General features: G+C 34.0%; 1 protein-coding gene across 2 annotated transcripts in view; it reads right to left on the bottom strand.

Annotated features, from left to right (window-relative positions):
* Positions 1-19,681, bottom strand: part of LOC125238445 (facilitated trehalose transporter Tret1-2 homolog) — a 46,018-nt gene extending 26,337 nt beyond the window's left edge. For both annotated transcript variants that reach the window (XM_048145793.1, XM_048145794.1), the window contains exon 1: positions 19,501-19,681. The gene's annotated coding sequence lies outside the window, so the exon portion shown is untranslated. The remainder of the gene's footprint in view (positions 1-19,500) is intronic.
* Between the last annotated feature and the right edge of the window lie 210 nt (positions 19,682-19,891).

The following is a 19,891-nucleotide window of genomic DNA, read 5'->3' as shown; positions in this document are numbered from 1 at the left end:
ATCAACTCTCTTCGTAAAACTGGTACATAGTGAGCAGGTGAGAAAATATGTGTTTTATAAGCTCCATAAATGAACTTAGTTGGATCTAAAGGTATTATTCTAAGTAACGATGTTATAACATCTCCAACTACTTGTGGATGAATGATATCTGTATAAACAAATATTTGAGATGGTAAACCTAAATATAAATTTGCTGGGTTTTTTCCCAATGTGATTTGTTTCAAATTTGTTCTTGGTTTAAAACCCATTTGAAGACTTAGTATTGGAGTTGTTATGATAGAAGTGATATCTTTATTTGATGTTGTTACTCCTATCATTTTTGTTAGTTCATCATAACGAAATTTAACATTATTTTTTAACTGAGGGTTTTCATTAAACGCTTGAAGAAAGTGATCTATATTATCGTAAGTAGTGGCTGGTATATGAGCTTTTATATCCACAATTTTTGAAGTCTTGTCAGCAGGCGAAAACACTTTTTTCTTTATATAAATTATGTTTTCATGCTCTTGTACATTATACATAGAACAAGGGTATTGAAATTCCACCAAACCAACTACCCATTCTCCATCCAATTTAATGGTCTTTGGTAATTTTGTTAAAAAATGTGCAGTCGTATTATCTGTGTAATAATCGGATGAACTATTACTTAACAAAGTTAAATAAAAGCTATTATCACTCATATTTTCTTTAAGCTTGATTCAGGTATCCAAGAATTAAATTTATTAGGATAACCTTGCCACTTCACTAGTATTTCCTTTCTGCCAGCAACTCGACGTGAACGTAATATTTTATCAATTTTATACTCGTTGGAGGGGAGGTAAGTTACTTTTTGTATTTCTTTTGAATAAAACGTCCCAATTATGCGTTCGCCTTCCAAATCCCTTAGTGTATAAACAATCCGAGGAGATCTTTTAATAATTGAATTAATTATAAATATTTCATCACTCCAATTACTTTCGTAACCTTTTTGAAATATATGTTTGTATTTAGTGATTCTAACATGATCTCCTACGTTTAGTTTTGCAGTTTCTGGTGAGATTTGTCTATCTGTATTGCGATCATATAAATTACACCAAACAGTCATAATATTATTAGAGTTAACATCAACTGGACACATTTTTATGCTTGAATGATAGCTGTGGTTGTAAGAATAAAGAAGATCTTGTAGAACATTTATGTAATTATATGTATTCTTATGAGTGAAGTAACGCCACATTTTCGTTTTAAGAGTTCTCTGGAACCTTTCTACTATACTTGCTTTAATATCAGGGTTATTAGTGGTATAATAATTAATATTTTTACTTTTGAAAAAATCTCTTACCACCTTTGAAACGAATTCCGTACCTTTATCAGATTGGATATGACGAGGAACTGAGTTGGCTTCAGTAAATATGCTTTCAAAACAATGTTTAACTGTTGCTGAATCCTTCTTCTTCATGGCTCTTGCAAAAGCATATTTACTGAATACATCGATAACACAAAGAATATATTTGTAACCATCATTAAATTGACTATATGTACTCATGTCACTCAAATCAGCTTGCCAAAGTTCATTAAAGTTAGATAGAATGTATCTATTTCTAGTAAACCGCCTATGAACAGGTTTATGTAGTGTATACGTGTCTTGAGATTGTAACCATTTTTTTACATCTTCTTTATTCATTTGACCTTTCATTTCCTTTGTTAAATTATTTAAACTGCTATAACCAGCGGGATGAGAGATATCATAGTAGATTCTGTTAATATCTAATAAGGAGTCCATCTTTCCCAATTTATAGTTTTTGCAGATGATTTTTGTACTCGTGTAGTAAGAGGAGTAGATGTGTTGTTTTCTTTATCTAACGAGGCTCGTGTTCTTATAGAAGTAGAGGGGGTAAAGGGCTCAATCAAAGGAGTGTCATTAATAAATGCTAAATTTGTAGGATTACCTATGCATGACTTAGGAACTTTGATATCTTTTAAAAGTAAAGCAAACACTTCCCAGCCAATTGGTTTAGGACGTTTAAGACATCTAACCGTGTCGCTCACCAAATCAGTAATATTGCTATTTTGAATAGTCTGGTTGTTTATAACAACTTCACCAGTCTGCTTCCACCAAATTTTAGGTTTACTTAAAACAATGTAATCTAATAGCGTTCTAGCTTTTTTTTCATAAGATTTAGGTAATATCTCTATTATTTTTGATGGACTGATCGGCATTGATTCTTGATTTATTTCACCAGGTGTCGTGTTAAACAAAGATGGTGCAGCTATCTCAGTTACATCACCTTTCGCTGATTCCTTATATTCTGTCTCCTCCTTTTTGGGTATCTTTGAATTTATGATATCATTACTTTCTTTGTTGAATTGATCGAACCCTCCATTACTATAGGTATCTTAAACGGTTTTCGATCTGTTTCAATAAAATGTAGAAACCGCTGCAATGCTTGAGAATAAAGCATCCATTTTTCACGATCGTTCATTTTACTTTTGAGAATTTTTTGCATCTCTTCATCTAGCCGAGATGAGGAATTTTCAGGAGGGTTCTCATTGCGTTTCAACTTTTCAATAAAGTCCGATTCAACTAATAACATTTTTTTCGTGTTTTCCATTTTGTTTATTTATGATAAAGAGTTAACTAAGGCACTTAGAACTGCTCCTAAAATAATAGGTAAAAAGGCACCTCCTTTTTGAATTATAACCGTTTTTCTTAATTTATGTTTACCTTTTGAAACTAATTTCCTTAATATGTCTTTGTACTTTTTTAACTTTGTTTTTTCCTTTTTTTCTAAAGGAATTTTCCCATTCAGAACGTTATAAATGCACTCGCATATAATGTTGATCTCTTCATCATCACAAGATTTAAGTAATGCAGTACGATATTTGGGTTTAAGCAAGTGCAATGCTTCTAATAAATGTTTATATGTGTTTACTCTTGCATGCATCATGTAGAACTGACTAAAATTTGTTGATTTTTATCATATTTAAATCCTTTTTTGGGTACATACACTGTGCAATGTCCATCAAATGGAAATATTTTTGTTTTAAAACGACATATGTCATTTGTATTTTGTTTCAGATCAATCATAAGGTAACCATGAGCATCCTTTGTAGCATCTTTGTAGGCTTCATCCACGAATTTTGAGTTTTCAGGACAAACTTGTCGTGACAGGTATCGTATTTGAGTTTTATCTCTAGGGTTCTTAAAAAATACAATGTAGCTTGTGTTCAGTGAAATATCACGTTGACCTCTTCCTTGATGAAATATGTTTTGTGTTATATAAAAAACACTTAAATTTCTATGATGACTTCCTTTAGTAAAAATATCAACAACTCGTCCATCTGATTCTCTCATTAAATCATCTATTATTAGAAGTTTAGGTTTTTTCCCATCGAAAGTTGAAAAATCTGGTATTCCTTGACTATAATTTACATTTTCTAGATTATAAAGAGGTTGCATTTCATCATAACACCAAATAATTTCATCAAATTCTATGTTACATATCTCTTTAGTATTATTCAAAAAATTTGTAACAAATTGAGTTTTGCCACACCCACTGGGACCTGCGACAATGGTAGTGAAAGGATGATAAAAATGAATCATCTTTGAATGCTGTAATATGTTTAACAGTGTTGATATGAATGCGGATAGACATTAAATGGTGCTATTCAATAAACATATTACTATTTAAACTAAAGTAGAGTAAAAAAAAAACTGATAAAAAATATGTATATTTATTCTGATATTAACACTTTTCTTTATAATCTATTGTTACATTTTATATACCCAACCACCAATTTAAATTTAAACATAAAAAACAATAAATCTATGTTTACAATATTCTTATGCCAAAACACGAATAAATGTTAAATTAAACAATTAATTAAAATATAATTTACAATTAAATTTAAGTTAACTATTCAAATTTACATACAAAATATATATTACAAACAATAATTCGAATTTGAATGTTCTGTCATTTACATGACAAAATTTAAATTATTTTTTTATTTTACAATGTCCCCACGCAAGGGTGTCACAAGTGTTTTCTAATAAGTAACGTTTTGTATCATCATGAGATAATGATATTTTATTAATTTTTTGAGTGAATATTACATGTTTTATAGATTTAAATCTTAGCATTTGAGCACGTTGCACATTTTTGTTAAATAAACATGTTTTGAAATTATTTAGAGTAAATTTCTTTGTAACACATACATTGACTCCTTTAGCTTTTGATAAAACACCATATTTACCTTTTTTGTCATCATTCTCATCATATTTTTCAACATCTAAGGCATACATTTTAGATTTTAGACCAACGAACTCTTTTAAAATTCTACCATTATTTTCATCTTTGAAAAATCCTAATCGCTTTTTATTTATAAGTGGGAAATTATATTTATTGATAGGAGGATAGTCAGATGTATCAAAATAGAAATTAAGATCTTTTTTTATATCTGCATAAAAATTTTCAGTGAAAATTTGATAAATTAAACTATCCGTATCTGTATAAAGAAGTTTGAGTTTGTTAGGATATTTGATTTTCATGTAGTTGTAGTGAAAGTCATACATTAAAGTTTTTGATATATCTAATACACAAAACCCCAAATAAATCGGTTTATTATAAAAGACTTTAGTTTTTTTCAATTGAACAGCTACTAAATTCTCTGAGAATATGGATAGACTGTGGAACTCAGGTCTAGCTATCAAAGACTGAACCCCTTGCGATTTCCCTCGATTTTCCCAGTGATTTAATAATTTGACGTTTACACGTTTTGCAACATTTTCCATAGTCTTACCGAACACTGAATTGTTCATTAGTTTAAAAAAATCTTTTTCAAAATCAGATGATGCCAGCGATCTCATGTGGGTATTTAAATCTATGTAACTTTTTAACCACATAGACTGCTGAAATTTAAGAATGCGATGTATTTTACTTAATACCAAACCATTCTTCAAACACTGTTTTAGATTTCGATAATGAATTACATAATTCGTTTTTCTATTTAAATTAGGAATCAGTTTTTTTCTTTACAATTACCCAAACAAACGTTTTCAGGACAGAATGGTAAATCTGAATGTGAGTCATGAATTTCGTTAGGGTATTCGAGGTCAACTTCTAATATGAAACCATGATCAGCGTCATCGGCTATATTGAAGTCTGTATCTACATGAACCCATTCAAATTTACCTGTAGGGAGACATTGAGACATAGCCCATCCGTAAAGGTTGTTTGCATCAAAATACATAAGATAGGACGATGGTATGTTTGAATCAAAATCACCCATAAATTTATTATTAGCTTTCGCATATCTGTTACTACATTGCGATATGCCACCTCGAATATTTTTTGCAATGAATGATATTTTATCTATATCAGTTAGGAGTTCTAATTTTATTTTTGTAGTAAATAACATTGCATCCCAACTTAATCCTGGAGCAGTATAATAATGAGCGGGATCTAAACCATACGTCTTAAGACAAAGGTTTCTAAAATTTTCAAATACGTCAGCCAGTAACAAAACATCTGTTTTTAGGTATAAATCGGAGTAATCGCCCATATTTTTGCAACGAAAATGGGACCAAACATCTTTTGCATGATTATAACATTGAGTAATTATTACTTCGTATAGAGGAGCTATAGCAAACAACGAACGTGTCACAGCCTGTAAGCTGAAGGCGGGGCGAGGGGGCGGGGTGTGAACCAATGGCCTGCTTCCGTAACGTCGCAAGCGCTACGATTTTACTCGGCGCTTACGACCTTTCGGTCGCGATGATGAGCCCTGCATAGAGTGTATAGATTAGAAGTCGTAGTATAGAAGTGACATGGGTTTACATGGGCATTTTTTTTTAATTTATGACTCTCAATTAGCGTGAGTTGTTAACAAAAAACATAAATCGCTGTTAGTTTTGTAACGACAATCAAGCTTGAAATCTGTATTTAAAACTAAACTTTTTTCACGTTCTGAATTTACCTAGATTATAGCTTAGTATAATTTACATAATTAAATCAAAAACGATGTTTTTATTGAAATTCCATGCTTAATTATCGTTGCAAAACTGACAGCGATTTAACTTTTTTTTAACAACTCTGTGACTTCTGTGTCCCAATTTTTTTAAATGCCCACATATAAAGCTGCATACGGACTGAGCGTAGGTACATGTGTTCACGTAGCCGCAACTGGATATTAGTTATTTATGTGACATTTGCATAATGGTAGGCATTAAAACATGAGTGTTGTTTTTGTTGTGTTAATGAGATAACATGAGTGTTTTAATGCCTAATTATGTGTAGTCGCATACATAACTTTATCTACATCCATGTATGTATGGGCGCGGGTTTATCGTCCCATAGAAAATTTGAATTTCGCGCGTTTTTATACTCTCATAATTTGCTTGACCGTCTACCTACCCAAATTCATTCAGGCAGGTTAGGTACTGCACTTACATTTACATACTCACATGAAATTAGACACGCGTATTGAGAATCTGTTATAGACCGACATGTCGGAAAACTGTGCAATTCTGACAATAATAATTAAATAACCTTTTTTGCGTCGATAAATATATATAATTTAATTATTAATGTATGATAGGAAACTTGAACTAACTTGCGATATTGTCACGTCTGCTTTTGTTGCATTTTTTACTCTTTGGTTTCAACGAAACATGGCCGCCGCAACATGGCGCTTCGGCATGAGTTTATATTGATACATTTTTTTAAAAGTAAGCGTGTTTAAACAAAAATGCAGTACACCTACGTATGAAAAGTCACTCCTTGGCTTTTGTTAGATTTTCCTGAGCAGTTTGTACAGTACCTCACTACACATGACGGCATTATTTAGACGAAATATTTTTCATTGCGATACGTCAATCTACCACAGCCGTTCGGCACAGACTAAGCGCGTTTGTGCCGATCGGCTCTAAGTGTTGTTACACAAAATCAAGTTGAGGTGGCCTCTCTAGTTAACATAATTACTCAAAGGATTATAATCATCTTCTGAGATGTGACTATCAGTCAAAGAACTAAAAAAATTGTCTTTAGAGGGAAGATCAGTTAACTTTAAAGAATCGTATGATGTCATGTATTCATACGGATACACACCCTTTCGTAATAAGCGTTTAAAATCGTCCTCACAAGTGAAATTCAATTTTAATTCATGAAATTGTTTAGGAAACAAGTTTTTTGCTAGTTTATCAAGACTGCTGGGCATAAATTTAAGTGAATCTACAAACCTCAATTTGATTGTGCGATTATTTATTTGTAACTTCTTAGAAAATGAAATGTATTTTTCTTTGTTCTGTGGAATCAATTCAATGTCCCCTTCCACCAAACCAAGTCCATGTACTATGAAATGACTATCATAGTTACTCAAATTATGAAAAAATACAGGTATAAATTGAGGTGCTTTGTATTTTTCAGAACAAAATGTATGTGCTACGCCTTCGTAAAGACCAGTATGGAAATTGTAGGAAATGATAGAATCACTATTTAAATTTCTATCACAAATGTAACATGTCCTACTCTGAGCAATATGTTTATTATTTTCAATGGATAAAGGCAATGGAGTTTTTCCGAAAGTATTCCTCTTACAAATGCTTTTTAAATCTTTTTCTATGTACTTCATAAATACCTGGGTGCAATCTTTACCTTTGTATGTTCTATACACAGACAATTTATCATTATAAGAACACTTAATATAATATCCAAAACTATATACCTCATGTTTTTGAATATTTGTAGTAGAAGATGTTGTAGGGTTATTTGACTGTGTTGCTATTGGGTTTAAAAAGGCTTCAAAATCAGCATAAACAACAAAAGGCACCCTTAATTTACGTTCGTAATTATCGAAGGTAACTTCATTGGTGGGAACGTTTTCATTGAACCAGTTTTTCTTTTTATCTTGTTCTGAAGGTAAATGTGTGCAAACATGGAAACAATCGTTTTTTTGATGTTTCATCAAATTTTCGTGAGTTGTGAAGTTGGATAAGCATCCATCGCAAATATGAACAGCATGCTGTGTATTTGATAATTGCTTAGATACTAATCTAGATAAGTTTTTGATAAAGCAATAATGTCCGTTACTATTTTTGGATATATACAATAAGTTCAAATGGATATCTTTTCTACACTTTGTTAAATGCAATGGTCCTACTATATCATGTTTTTTATTTTGAGAATTGTATTCAATTCCAAAAACGTTTATGCTCATATTATTATTATTTTCAAATTTTGGAATATCCCCCAATTTTATTGGAAAAGTTAAATCTCTAAAATTCAATTTATTTTTATGAACAATATACGATTTAGTACAGTTTGAACGATGGTTTGTTGGGGGGTATAATCCTGACAATACTGCCCATCTAAAACATTCTTGATCACTATTTTTTACATTAATAACTGCTTTTTTATTTTGAATATCTCGTGGTAACTCAATATAAGAAGAACCGCGCAACGGATTAAATTTGTTAACATTAACATCTAGATAGTTAAATTTTACTAAACCCCACCCACTGTCTTTTCTTTCAAAGTTAGATAATTTTGTTAATATATCCTTAACCACGGACTCGAAAATTTCATCCTTGTCGCTACTAGTATCAATAATATTGTTACATAATTGGAAATCAAAAGTATTATTGATTTGTTTGCTCTCTTGTGTAAAATCGGCATTTAGAATAAAGTTAACTTTCAATGCAAAATGATTACTAAGGGAACGATCCAATAATGCAAAGATTTTATCTCTATTCTTTTGTAAAATAGTTTCAGGTGTAAAAGGTTGGTAAACTTTTTCATTAAGTAGTATTCTATAAGTGGCCACCCTATTCTTAAACGCATTCTCAATTAATTGAACATCAATCCATTCTAAGTCAGATCTTATAACATTATTTTTATGAAGATTACTGTTTAAATGATTTTTAAAATATCTTTTAGACACTAACTTTTTACATACAGAACATTCAATTTCAGCATTATTATTTGTACTTACAATGACAGAAGGGGTTGGTTTAGATGACGTTGATGATGTAGGCTCAACAGCTAGGCGACTTTTCTTAACAGATACTTCTTCTTCTGTCTCTAAAACTGTAGCCGACCTTTTCAATCCACCTCCTATTTGAGAAGATCTAAAACAACGAAAACATATACATTTATAAATACTCTGATGCGAGATATAATTAAAAATATTTAAATGTTACTTCATTTATACTAACTCAAATCTTTTCGACACTGCTGACAATAGGCTTGCATCATTAAAACACCGTCAATTACATCTTCAGATACAGTTTTCTTCTTGGAATCGTTGATATAATGACCACTACATGGTGTAAAGTATGGTTTAATATCAAAATCTTCCACTAATGTAGAAGGTAACTTATTTTCTGTGTACCAGAGCCTTATACTGTTATGGAAACATTTTAAAATAAATTCTTTACTTAATTGTGCAATCTTGTCACGAGGTAAAGTGGGACCAATATGATAGTAAGTAAAAACCATTTTGGAAATGAACGTCACAAATAAGTATTACAATTATTGAAGCACGGTGGTAAAACACTGAATGATAACAATCTCAGATACCCCGTTTATATATGTGGGCTCTCCCACCTCACCATCAACGTAACAATAAGATCAAGTATCGCCTCGTTAAAAAACTATCCTATTGTTCAGCAGGTAATGGAATAATCGCTACAAGTAGAAACAAGATCCGGTCATAACAAGTTAAAACTCAACATGAAGCAGGTATTCGTTAAATGGTTTGAACATGCAGGAACATGAATATTTTAAGTGGAAATAACTTACGTCTCTCCGTGACATTGGCTCACAAGTCGGGCGGCTTCATATAACTCTTCATCTAGTTCGATTACTTCACAGAGTCTTATAGGTTCCGCATCATAAACATCACAGTTCAGAGAATCCATTGTCAAACGAAGCCGCCTCCCCACATTGAGTTTCTGCGTTAAGTAATTCAATAAAGAGTATACATTTTATAAAACAAAGAGGGTTATTACATATTAACAAATGTAGTGGACCGACTTAACACTTTTCGTCATTTTTAATGTGAAACAATGCAAAAGAATATCTTACAAGGAAATTTACTTAAATCATAAAAAGGAAAGATAAGAAATGTGAAACACTTTAACACTATCCTACTGCTATCGTTAAAAATTATATTTATCACTGTTTCTTATTATCTATAAAATATTTTACACATGTGTCCTTAGAAGCTAATTGTTTTGTAATATTATATACAATATTTCGCGTATTTTGTAATTCCAAGTCGTCTTCCAACGCAAAATACTTCAGTCTGACGTCCGCGTGCTTCCAGTGTTCCGTGGATGGGATGTTTTTGATTGTTTGCATATCATATATCTCTATTTTAATTAAGTGAGATGAATACGCCCCATCATCTTGTCCAGATGATAAATTAGCCACGCCTTCTGGCGAACTTTTGCTTACATTCGAAGACCGTTTCAAGGTTTTACACTGCTTTTTAGGTCGTTCAAAGAAGCTGTCAATATTATTTCCAGGACGTTTCTTTGCGAGGGCTTGCTTAACTTTGAAACCAGCTGTACCTTCCTCATCGGTTGAATCACCCTGATTTTCCGGGTAGTAATAGTTCTTGAAAGTATTTTCAGAGAACTGAAACAATGAAAGACAATATTTTAAACACTATTAACAATTCTATTAATTAAATACAAAGAACACTAGACGAAACAATATTATAAAAAGGCAATATGGGTTACAGTAATTTAAAAAGAAAAACATACTCACGTCCATTGTTGGATCTGTCTATAAACACTTCACTTTTGAACGCACACTCCACTTCTCTATATACCACACTAGATACAAGGAGCTCTGGTACAGAAGGCTGCCTCTACAGGAATACTTATTCAGCCTCGACTCTCTTTGGCTTTTATACTCGTAATATGGTAGAGAGCAGGGGAACGTACCATAAATCTTGTTTCAACCAGTTCATCTTATACCTGAACGCAAACAATAAACTTTTTGTCATTTTACAATACAATAAACATCTATAATAAAGCAACTAAGTTGTTACAATAATAAATTCAAGTCACAAGAATTACCGGTGCGTTAGTCTAAAACATGTTTACACCAGTTAATGCTCTTTGTTAAATATGAATAGAAAGTATCATGCCTTGACATGTTCGTCGAAGGATCTCTTTACCCAAAACCCGAATTATTCAAATAAGCGGAAACAATAAATATATATTATCTTTAAAAATGCACAAAAGACATTTTTATTCACATAGAATTAGCCTTAAACATGTTTTAACCGGTTCTCAGTTTCTCACGTCGTAACAAGTTTATTGAAAGTATGCATTCTCTTAAACAATACACAAGTCATAAAAAATAATAATAGACATAGGTAAGTAAATTATTCAAAGAAGGTACAATAAATAAAGCAATTAAGCAAAAACGCAACTTCACAAAATTACCGAGGTTTATTCAGATACAAAACATTGAAATATATGTAAAAAAAAAAAGTTTGATAAGATGGGAAATTAACTTTTATTAAGACGTAATCAAAAAATTGACTTATTAATCATATGTACAAATTTGGTAATACAACAAAGAGATGTATGATAGAAATAGGTATAAGATATCATAAATATTCGAGAAAAAGAAAGATACGCTAGATAGGATCGTTAAGTTTAGGTATTTGGATAAACTTAAATGTAACTCAGAAGTTCTTAAGTTAAAACGTAATTATAATACATTTCATAAATACCTACATTTATAGAAATAAAAGTAAAAGTAGGTGAAACTCAGTTAGGTTTCATAAAGGTAAGTCTAGACTACTTAGGGTAACTAAGAGTAGGTTTTAATTAAATTTGGTTAGGTTACGAATGGAAAAGTTAGGTATTTTAATTAGGTTAGGTTAGGTTAGAATCGCAATCCATATGATTACAAAGTTATACTAAAAATTAATTATAAAATACCTATCAGTATGAGACACAAGGAAAAGGTGTGCATGACACTGCCAGGTAGCTGGGTAGGGTAACAATGGTCTAGCGCCGAGTCCAGATCGAACAATAGAAAGGGTCGGTAATCCTTTTGTGACCGTCGTGCACAAGGTTTATTGTGTAAAGAACGTATTCTGTAAATACTAGAAGGAGGCTTCTGAGAGCGTCGAGACCCAGCGCAATGAATCTAAATGGGGGGCTATTAGTTTTTTTTTTTTTTTTTTTTTTTTTTTTTAGGTTCAGTAAGACCATGGATGGGCGGTGGTGGGGTCCTGGGAGCAGGCCCCAGACCCGGGCTGGTAACGGGGGTACCCTACTACTAATAGTGAAAAAAAATCACACGATTTACATCAATAATCAATATGTTTAAGCATAAACGCCTGCTATCGATTTCCATCACTTAGATGGCTGGCAGTCCTCAACAGTACGTTTCTCCAGAAACATCCCGCTTCACACAGATGGTGCCGTAGCCGAATGTCATTTCTGCGACGCGAAACGAAACGCCGCGAAAGGTAGTCTGGCTCTGTCGCACCAATACGCAAGAGCGATAGAGACAGATATCTACGAGCGTTTCTGTCATTCGGCTACGTACCCTGAACTGTAATGAACTGTCGCCTGCGATATTTCCGGACCGATAAGACCTTCAAACCTTCCAAGAAAGTGCATTCACCCCTCTTAAAGGCACGCACCTCCAACCCATGTTTCGGGTGTCCATGGGCGGCAGTGATCACTTACCAGTGGGCTATTTAACCATAGTGACGTTGACACTCGACACTGACAATTCTGTGCCTATTTCGGGCTTGATAAGTTTCATTGTTTCTCAACGTAAATATCTTCTTTGTTGAGCAGGTAATGAACGTCAAAGTGTCACTGTCGGGCGTGACAGGTGTCAATGACAATTGTCATTATTGTAAAATAGGCGACCTGTCTGATGGTTTGCCTCCTACCGCATAAAAAACAAGTTGCATCGCAGTCCAGCGCTATCTGCTATAAATACAATGTCACATCAATTAAAATTCATTCGTACTTTTCCTGCATTACTTTTCCTCACTGCAAGTTCAGTTTCCTTCCCGCGACCTTTCCTCACTCAAACTGGTGTTGAAATGCAATGGACACAGCCTTCGGAACTGGTTGAATGTGCATAATGCAACGTCGTTATGGACTTTTCCTCTTAGGTACTGTTTCTGGGCATTTTCGTGAGAAGAATCACCAAAAAAATTTTTTCCCCTCACTAGCTCGGAAACACGTGTTTTGTCCTTTAATACCAGCGGGTAAAAACGAACTAGTGGGTAAAGTAATTTGACCTTGAATAAAGTCAAATTAACTGCCTTAAAATTGATAAAAGTAGGTGAATCTAGTAATAAAGATGATTTACCACCTGTGAAACTACTGGAAGCAGTGATAAACGCATTTTTTGCGTTGTAGTTTCCTCGCTGTAGTGAGGGGAAAAGTTTTGTGTTACATTCGGGTGCAAATGTATTTTACTTATCGTGTGTGCAAGTTCAGGATTCTATTTTCGAACCACTCGCTTCGCTCGTGGTTCAACTATAGAATCATTTCACTTGCTCGTTTTTCAATTTCACACTCGGCGTTAAAATACAACTTTGCCCCCTTATATAAATAACTATTCCGAGGTAGGTAAATTTTGTTTTTCCTACTCAGAATCGCGAGCCCTTTCGATCTAGGACATGAAATGGTCCCAAAATGTTCTATTATTTAGCGTACTTTCCACTTTGTAACCGCTGTACATAAAGTGTTTAAAAATGGTAACGATATAATTAGAAAAATTAATTTGGGACGCTTTTTTTCACCTAGTAGGATCGAATGGGCTCGTGATTCGGAGGAGGAAAAACATTATACCATCCCTAAAGCCTGGCGTCCACTAGGCGCGCCGAGTCGAACCTCGGTAATTGGCTTTCTGCATTTCTTATGAGACTGCGTCCATTAGCGACGCGTCGAATCGCATTAAAATGTATGAGAACTCGATCGACGCGGCTCGATTCCGCCTTTTTAGGATTCCGTACCAAAAAGGTACAAACAGGAACCCTCATGGTGCGACTCTGTCCGTCTGTCTGTCCGTCTGTCACATTCCTAAATATCTCGAGAACTACTAATGCTATCAACTTGAAATTTGGAATAGTTATGAACATTGTAAACCTCTACAAATAGAAAGTATAATTTTTTTTAATTTATGAATTTTAATTGTAGAAAATGGCCAAAATGAATGGGGGGCAAACTGTAAATTTCAAGTTACTAGATCAAGTGGGATATCGTTAGAAAGAGCGCAAATTGAACGTAAATAAACTATTTTTTATAATTTTTTTGTTGTGGAAAAAAAAAGAATTTTGAAGGAAAATGTAAAAAAAAATACCGTTCCCCCCCCCTTATCTCCGAAGTTTACCAACTAAAAATTATGAAAATTTAAGAAAACATTGGTTTTGTGCTATATATTACAGGAAAAATATAATCGTGTTTGTATCTTAGAAACTTTTTTTTTAATTCACAAAAAACTTTTCATATTTTTACTTTCAAGTTACCCACCCTTGCGAATGTATATCGTACTTCAAATTAATACGAGATGTTACGTAAACCGTCTTCTTTCCAATAAAGTAAAAACTGTTTAAATCGGTTAACATTATAAAGAATTATCCCTGAAAAACCAACATACCTGTATACTATACAGGTCGCGCAAATTAGTTAGCGAATTCACGAAGAGATGGCGCTATACACAATAATGCTCATTAGTACCTATACTTTTGTCTTCTAGTCAAGTCATTAGAGTTATATGAAAACATGAGATTATTTTAACTAGGTAGTTTGAAAGAAAGTTTGTACGGGACCCTCGGTGGGCGAGTCAGACTCGCACTTGGCCGGTTTTTTATACTAAGTCGGTGGCAAACAAGCATACGGCCCGCCTGATGTAAAGCGGTCACAGTAACCTATGGACGCCTGCAACTCAAAAAGTGTCACAAGCGCGTTGCCACCCTATTAGAAACTTGTACACTCCCTTTTGCTGTGATAAGTACACAGCAAAAAATAATGTACAAGTTCTAAGGAGGGTTCGGGTTGCCGACGACTCAAAGGACAATAGACCTTAGTCCGTTTTCACATTATCCGATCCGATATCAGAAGTCGGAAGGAGTTCAATAGAAAAAATCCAAGATGGCGCCTGTAATGTACGGGATATCCATCCGACATCCGATATCGGATCGGATTGTGTGAAAACGCACTTAGTGGACGCGGATCACCTGCAGTCGACGAAATTGTGTCAATGTCAGAATGCCAGAAAGAAATTGTCGGAACTCATCAATAGCAAGGTCACGTGACAATTTACTGTCTCGTTTCAATAAACTGCTGTCAATTTCAATAATTAATCATAAATTCGACAGTCATGAATGTCATTGATGGCCAGTGTTTTAACCTTTGTGGCAGATGCAGGGTTAAGGTTACGGCACAGTTTAATAAAGAGTATTATCGTACAGTATGGCCACTCCCGCTCCCCGCTGAAAGTGCCGCCCTTTCGGTTACCTCACAGTTACCGCCTGTCAAAAACGCGACCAGTCGACCATATACGTATCTCACTCATCGATTGATTGTCATTGTCCGAGGAGTGATTAAGAGGATACGGTAGCGAAAATGCTAAAATGGAAAGGAGCCCCCCTTTCAACTTGGGAATTTTAGTTAAATATACAAGTGTTATTAACTAGGTATATCGAAAAAAAAATTGTCCATTAAGAACAACTCAGTCAAAAGATATTTCAAAAAAATCTTTAAAATCGAGGTTCCGCTCTCGACTCTTTCCTCCTTCAAAACTTAATCAATCGGAACGAAATTTGAGAATGAATAACATTGAAATAATCTATGTCGGACCGTTTAGCTTTTTTGATTAATTGTTACCAATCTTGAGTATCACACCTTTTCTTGCGCCACAATAAAAAAGGCCGTTTTCGGAAAGTTTTGATTGGCTCTAGAGTCTTTAAAAAGCAGAATATCAAAAAAATCAAAACGGTCCGACACAGATAAAAATAATAACAATCTGTGTTGAAAAAATCATTGCTCTATCTTCAAAAACCAGGGAGGAAATAGTCAAGAGCGTTTGTACCTATGGAGAATTGACACTCCTGTATCGTCTTAAGGAAAGAAACAAGTCATCGAGTGTTGGTCGAGGGTCGGCAACAATAATTGTAGGTCTCCGTAGGGTACGGTGACTGCTTAATATCAGGCGGGTCGTATGCTTGTTTCAAAATGGCATAGGAAAGAGTCTGGTTACTAACTTTGGCACCAAACGTTAACGGAACAAAACACAAACAATACAAAACAAAATGTGGTTTGTAGAATGTTGGCATTATTTCACTTTAGCATAATGCTTACTACTACTACTACTAGAGAATTGCCATGAAAGTTCCTAAAATTATTTGCATTTAGGTATTTGTTTCTAATAGATTTTGGGCAAATCAAGAGTGAACAGGCATCTTCTGAGTGAGCTCACTCCATCGTAGGCCACGTCTCGTCTTTGCCTTTGACTAGTCTGTGGCCAAGAGTAAGCCCATTTATAAACATAAAAAAAAAATGTGTATATGTTTCCGTAGAATTAAATTCTTGCAAATAGGTAATATCACAGGGTAATATGACCTACTTACTTACATTACCTGTAAGTACGTTATCCTTCAACTAAATCAAGTATTTCTGGTATTATCTAAGCACTTAATCAAAGTACTATCTAAGCTAGATTCATTGCCGATATATTATCTTATTTATCTTTAAAACGTAGGCACTAATAAGATATAGTTGGAAATGTTGAAGTGGATAAGTACTTCAATATGAACGTGATTCTACCAAAATTTGTACCTAACTCTTACATCTCATAAAAGTGTAAAAAGGGGTTATACGTGTAACTATTAGGTACCACATGTCCGGAATACCATTATCCCGTAATAGGTAAAACATACAATTCAGTTCAAAAAATGAATACCGTCTTTTATTAGAGGTGCAATAAAATATTTGAAACGCTAACAAAAAAATATCTACACAAAGAGGCCCACCCTAGTTGATTCTTTGATTTGCCCGAGGGTTCTAGGAACCTATTGACAAAACAAAATACTAAAAGCATAAGCCCGTTTTTTGGATTGCGGGTTGCAAATCCGTTGTCGGCTTTTAAGATGTGAGTACCTACGCCCCCAGTTCATTAAACAGTTTAGGTATGTAAGGCTAAGCTGTAAGTTTGAAAGACTTAGATGGAGGCCATGGAGGGCCCATTCCCATCCCTTATAAAAGTCATAACGCCCTACATAATACTAGGGATGTCACGAATGTCGTATGTGTCACATTCGCGAATGCGAATGCGAATATCGCTGAATTTCATAAAAAACCAAAATAAAAACCAAGCAATAACCAACAACCCGCTAGGTAAAAAATTTAAAATGCTTACTATTGGTCAAAATGCCGAGTACGAACTTCACGCCGTACGAATTTGAGCTATCTGCGCATGCGCGAGTCGACACTTCGACAGTCGACAAGTAGCAATTGGAGCGGCCGGCGCGGGCGAGGAACAAGCTGCGACTTGCACACATTCGCATTCGCAAAACATTCGCATAGTTTGAAGCGAATGCAAATGTTTAAAAGAATGCGAATCTTTCGCATATGTGAATGCAAATATTCGTAACATCCCTACATTAAATACCTATCCATACGGTGGTGGAAATGGAAATATTCGCTATATGTAACTTTATAAGTTTAGCGCTACTAAAAAAGGGTCATAAAGTTTAAAATGTCTAGGCACTGTTTTGAGCTTTGAGACTGGTTTGTAAATATACGGATGTAGTGCGAAAAGGGTTTCCTTTGTATTTTCCGGAAACGTTCGTATTTGTCGTGCTAGTTCAGTCAATGTCAGTACATCTTGTACTGAGACTGACTGAAATAGCATGACACGTTCGTACATTTCCGTAACGATACGAAGGTAAATCTGTTCGCACTACATCTGTAAGTAAGTATCACATCCCCTCGATCCGACTTAACAATAGTTATGTTATACAAGGGGGCAAAGTTGTATTTTAACGCCGAGTGTGGAATTGAAAAAGGAGCAAGTGAAAGGATGCTATAGTTGAACCACGAGCGAAGCGAGTGGTTCGAGAATAGAATCCTGAACTTGCGAGTTTTTTAACACACGAGAAGTAAAATACATTTGCACCCGAGTGTAACACAAAACTTTTCCCCTCACTATAGCAAGGAAACTACAACGCAAAAAATGCGTTTATCACTGCTTCAAGTAGTTCCACAGGTGGTAAATCAATTTTATTACTAGATTCACCTACTTTTCTCAATTTTAAAGCAGTTAATTTGACTTTATTCAAGGTCAAATTACTTTACCCACTAGTGGATAAAATGCGTTTTTACCCGCTGGTATTAAAGGACAAAACACGTGTTTCCGAGCTAGTGAGGGGAAAAAGAATAAGTAAAGTAGTTGAAGGGATAGCGTGACAAGCGTCGTATGAATTGGATAACACCTGGCTATGCCTTTGCCCTGTATTGGCCCACATATTTTAGAAACAGATGTTTTCGAACTATATATTACATCTAGATATAATATTGATCCGATAAAAAGACGATTCTGTTCGAAGAGCCTTCATTATTGACACTGATAGATCGGTATTATATCAGAGATATTCAATAAATAAATATTACGGGACATTCATTTACACAGATTGACTGAGCCCCACGGTAAGCTCTAAGGCTTGTGTTGTGGGTACTCCGACAACGATATATATAATACAAATACATACTTATATACATAGAATACATCCATGACTCAGAAACAAATATCTGTGCTCATCACACAAATAAATGCCCTTACCGGGATTCGAACCCGGGACCGCGGCGTAGCAGGCAGGGTCACTACGCGCTAGGCCAGACCGGTCGTCAAATATCCTACTCACATCTTATCAAGCATTATTTCGAATACGATTATATTTTGATCAGTTCCTTCAACTACTCGTATCATGAATGATACACATGTGAAAACAAAACAAACATTAACACATATTAAAATTAAAACAATAATTCAACGTTTAATAGTCTCATAAAGTATGTATAGACATGTTAAAACTAAAATAAATTTTGTGAAAAACATGCGGAAGTGTGCAAATTTTACGACCAAGTTTTGGCAACGATTTTGAATATAAGTACCTACATATTATGTGTGGGTGGACCCACGTAGCAACTCTACGTTACTCTTTCGTAAATAAACACGATTTTCAATGGAAGTGCAAAATAAATGTTTTAAAAAATCAGCAAAAAGTTTGTTAATAGACGGCCTTTCTTTTAAAAATAATGGTATAGGCTGAATTTAAGTGTCAACGTCAATGTTTATTTTTAAATTGAACTTGACCTCTACGTTAATGTCATAAATATTTACTAGTAGCGATAAAAACAAGAGTGTTATAGGTAATTTATTAATTATTAAACTGATTCCGCTACATTTTAATTCAATATTAATATTTAAAAGATATATAAATTACGTAACTAAAAAAATAACTTACCAAAAATAAAAAGTAAAATAAAAATTGACACTACACTGATCACAGAACGGAACTAGCAAAAATAATCGAGCATAAGTGTTCGATTTTTAAAATTATGTAACGATCTCCTATTGGCGCGTTCAAGCGAGCGGCGCGCGCAGCATCCACGCTTGATTTTGGAACACTGACTATATAAATTCAAATTACGCCTGTACTACGCCAATTGTTACATATTTTACCTTTACTCTCCAAGCTATTTTGACCACTATTTTAAAGTGATAGACGTTATAATCGCATGCATTGTAGTAGGTATTTTTAGGTTAACACATGGTTAACTTTTGTTTGGACAGAGCGATGTTTACTTCCAATACTTGCGTGTAAAACTGTATGTTCTAGGATTTTAGATAATCCA

Source organism: Leguminivora glycinivorella, chromosome 23, assembly GCF_023078275.1.
Source record: "Leguminivora glycinivorella isolate SPB_JAAS2020 chromosome 23, LegGlyc_1.1, whole genome shotgun sequence".
Taxonomy (NCBI): domain Eukaryota; kingdom Metazoa; phylum Arthropoda; class Insecta; order Lepidoptera; family Tortricidae; genus Leguminivora; species Leguminivora glycinivorella.
This window is presented reverse-complemented; position numbering and strand designations above follow the sequence as displayed.